Raw genomic sequence first — 4,710 nt, forward strand, 5'->3', positions numbered from 1 at the left:
GTTGTTTTCCAGCCTAGGGATTTAATATCTATATATAGAGAGAAAAAAACCCTAGTCTGGAAAATTATATACATATGTATCTATATGTTTGCTGACAATTTTCATTAGCCTTTGCTAAATGTCAGTTCTCTATTTACCTCATTCTTCCCTCAATACAGTTCTCTCCCAGTTGGTTTTGCAGGAGAAGGGACCAGAGGAGTTTGCATTGGACATTAGTTCTCTGGAATAACACCACTGAGAGGCAAAATAAAATGCAAGGGAGATTCTGTAAATATATAATTTACTGCATGTTAGCTTCCAGTGAAATGAATTTTTAAATAATGTGACAGGATGTTAACAGCTCCATAAACAATGCCCAGAATTCACTTTGATATGATTTGCTCTTGTGAGCACAGTCACATTTACAGTTAATTTTAAACTTGTATGTTCAGGGATTCTTTTAAAACAACAGCAATTAATCTCACACAGATATGTATACCAAGAGCAGGAGCTTGCTGTCATGAAATATTCCAAACAAGGGGTCGATTCTCTTGGACCCGTCTCATGCATTTGCGGAACAATTAAAGCGTAAGATTGTTTTGGGTCTCACACCAATTATAACATTATTTCCATATAAAATGTCATTATTGCAGCACAGAGAACTTCAGCTCATGGGCTATTGACGGATTATGAAGTCACAATGATTGCAACATTATTGGTCAAAATATTTATATAGCATCTCTCTTGACTATCTTGTCTGTTTAGAAGGTACAAAGTAAAGACTGTGCCTTACCATGTTTGCTGAGCGTTGAGTTAAGGGGGTCCTGATTTGGGTCCTTTAGGTCTGACTATAATACAAATAAAAATGTTGTATAAATGCCAGTTGACATTGAGAAGCTGGATAAATTCAGAGTTACCTGACAGAGATTTGGTATTTGTTGCCACCATCAAAGCCACTAAATAATAGGGGTAGATTTCAGGCCAGAAGAATGAGTTAGGTTCTTTGTCTCCACAGTGAATGTGTCTATTGGCCCCTGTGTATCAAAGACTTCTTGACTCTCTATCTGTAGACAATAAGTGAGACTCAATGTTTTCCTGTATGTGGAACATCATGCACACATGCAAACACACATCCCATCCATCTTAGAATGATTAAAGCCAGTGTGTCCACAATACTAGAAGATCATTGGACACAGCAGGGAACAGTGCCGCAATTGAGAGCATTGGTTCTATCATCTTCATCAGTTCTGTAAATAAAGTCCCAGAGAGTGAAGGCTTGGAATTCGCAAGTCAAAGAAATCCCAGTCTTATAGTTAACACACAGGACTCGGAGGCTGAAGGTAACTTAGGAAAAATAAATTTGCAAAACAGAGGGCCAATCTTTTTGTTCTGAGTTTGTACGCTACAAAGTTTTATTAATAGTATACAGCCTACCACAATGGGACCCTGATCTCTAATTGGGGCCCCTACACATCACTGCAATATAAATAATCAGTAATAACAATCATAACAGAAAAATTGACTTTTAATCCTGAGCCTGTCATCGACTTCTTGTATGACCCTCAAGTTACTTAATTTTTCTATATGTGTGCTTTGATAACATGTTTTGGTGCTTTTTGTTTGTTTGGTGTTTATTATACATTACCCCGATATACCAAGAATAAAAAACAAACACTTGCATATATATGGAAACACATTTTGCTGCTTGCATTCTGCTTTACTGTTCCTAAATGCACTATTTGCATACATATTGTATTGTAATTATGCCACTGTCCCAGAAATTCCCTGTGCATGCTGAATATCTGTGCTTCAGTGCCTGAACAGTAGTAAGGAATAACACATTTCTATGATTAGAGATTTCATTCTGCCTTACTGTATGTAGATTACCAAAGAGCCATGAGATGGTAATAACTTTGTCATTATACTTTGGGACTGGACTTAAAGGCTCCATATCCCATTACAAGTTCAACATCCCATTTCCACTATCCTATCTTCCATAAAATGACACCCATCATCCCACCTACCATCACTGATCCAGTAACCATCTCAAACACAGCAAGAAATCAACCGAGGGGCCTCTGGAAAAAAATCCCACCACTGGGTGGCAGAAGCCTGAAGCCCGCAGCTGCTGGATGGGCAGGGTGGGTGGGACTTGATGGAACAGGGGCAGGCCCTGTCTCCATTAAAGGGGCAGAAAGGGTGGAACGCAGCAGGGCTATAGGTGCAGGGCCCAAGGAAACATTAACCTGCCTCTGCCCAAAACACACCTTTCAAGAACCATGGGTTGTACATAGGCTTCTTATAAAGTGATAAATCACATCCAGTGCACTAAAAGTCCCAATAACTGTGTGGCTCAGTGTTTCCTAAACTGGTTTCCACTGAACTGTTCCATGCAATCTGAATAGATGTCCCATGAAAAAATATTGATGCTAGCAATATTTTTCCTGCTAGAATATGAAATATGAAATTATGTGTATCTGAGCTTCTTCTACATAAGGGCTACATCTACACAAGAGAGTTTTTGTGACAAACTGGGGTTGTGTTAACAGGCAACTTCTCCTTGAATGGTCCCTTAACATATGTGTTAATTTCTTATGCTCAACAATCTGTTCCACCTCGTATTTGGCTATGATACTCTGCGGGCTTGTGTACACGTTAAACCTGGGGGTGTGCACACACCCAGGTGCTATTCCACACTGGTCCAGAAGGGGTATCATTAAATGCTTCCAACCCACACTCAGTGGGGACCCCATACTGAAAGAAATCTTTCCGGAGCCGCTGCTGCATCACCCCCACCACAGTGCAGGGCTAGAGCCAGAGCCCCCTGCACAGGGCAGAAGCCAGGACCCCCTGCTGGAGTGGGGTCAAATATCATCACTCCACCTCCAAAAAGTTGCTTTCCCCTGACCTAGAGCCCTGTGTAAGCTCAAAATCTTTTTATTCTCATCAACAGATGTTGGTCCAATAAAAGAAATTACCTCATCCACCTTCTCTTTCTAATAACCCCATTCTGACAGTTACTTTAAAAAAGAAGTTATATTAAACTTTCCTTTAAAATAAATTTATTTTATTTTACTCGGGAAGGAGCTTTTTCCCACTTTACATTTTAAGAGCTATTTCTAATGTTTTACAAAGGAGCATCAGTCTGGGCCAGGACTGACTACTACTCTTTGTACTGTGCCTAGCACAATGGCGCCTCTGATTCTTCATTGCTCCTTGTGCCACACTATAACAGCACAGTAACATTCTCTTCTCCGAACTGCAACAATGCCAATGGAAGGAGAGTAGGAGGCCAACAAAAAGTAGTGCCATGTGGATGTGGAAAGTAAATTCTGCTTTAAGGTTTCAAACATGCCTCCATTCAGACCAGTGATCAAAGTCTGTGCATTCACCCTTTACTGTACTTAGATTGTAAATAATTTAAAAGCAGAGAGTTTCTTTTTTAATGTGTTGATACAATGCCTTGCACAAGGGGGTGCCGATCTTACTGTGGTTTCTAGGTGCTTCAGTAAATAATAATTACGATAATGTATATTCAACATGTGTGCTTTGTAGGGCTTTGGAATGCAGTAGTGAGCCCAACTGAAAAAGTAATGAACAGCACAACAGTGTATTCATTTAAGCATATAAAGGGCTGCACATGTGCATTTTTCTAAAGCACATCAACAAGCCCCCCTAAACTGCTGTGGGACTTTAAAATTACATAATGGGTGCATCTACACTAGCCAGCTACTTCGAAGTAGCCGGCATAATGTCAAAATAGCTTGCGTCGCGTCGACACACGCCACATGCTATTTTGACATTGAAATTGACGTTAGGCAGCCAGATGCCGAAATTGCTGTTCCCATCCGAAGATGGGAATAGCGCCCTACTTCGACTTTCAGTGTCAAAGTAGGGCATGTATAGACCATCCGCGTCCCGCTACTTCTAAATAGTGGGGTCCTCCATGGTGGCAATCAGCTGAGGGGTTGAGATGCTCTGTCCAGCCCCTCTGGGGCTCGATGGTCCCCATGCGCAGCAGCCTTTAAAGCACCACAGACCCGGATTTCCTGTGGCAGGAAGCTGAAAGCGTGCAGGCAGCAGCACACGCATGTGCTTGCCCTGCATGCCCTCTGGAGGCCCCAACTCCACCACCCACCACCCATGGCAGCCTCTACAGCGCCCCCAGCGCCCCCCCCGAGGGGACCCAGGCACCCCCTGGCAGACAAAGGGGGGAGCCAAAACGCGGCGGGGCCCCTCCTGGTCGGAGGCCGAGCTCCGAGACCTGCTGGGGCTCTGGGGTGTGGAGGAGGTGCTCCACGTGCTGGGAGCGAGCAGCAGAACATAGAAGCGTTCGCCTGACTGGCCGAGGGCCTGGTCGCTCGGGGTCACCCTGCCCGCATTCCAGACCACGTCCGGAGCAAGGTGAAGGAGTTGTGGCAGGGTTACGCCCAGGCCCGGGACTCGGCCAGCCGGTCTAAGGCCACCCCCACCGCTTGCCCCACTGGCAGATCAGGGCCATCCTGGACCCCCCAGGACACCTCCTCCCCCCAGCCACCCTTGACACCACGGCTGACGAGCCCCAGCAGGCCTCAGAGCCGGAGTCCGGCCCAGAGGCCAGCCCCACACCCCAGGGCCCACGCAAGGAGCCACCCCTCGGGACGGTGGAGGAGGGGTCCAGCAGTGAGGGGGGGTGCTCCTAATAGACCTCCCCTCCTGGAGCACCAGCTGGGTATCTGCCTACCAGGGTTC

Source organism: Carettochelys insculpta, chromosome 3 (genome assembly GCF_033958435.1).
Source record: "Carettochelys insculpta isolate YL-2023 chromosome 3, ASM3395843v1, whole genome shotgun sequence".
Lineage (NCBI taxonomy): Eukaryota > Metazoa > Chordata > Testudines > Carettochelyidae > Carettochelys > Carettochelys insculpta.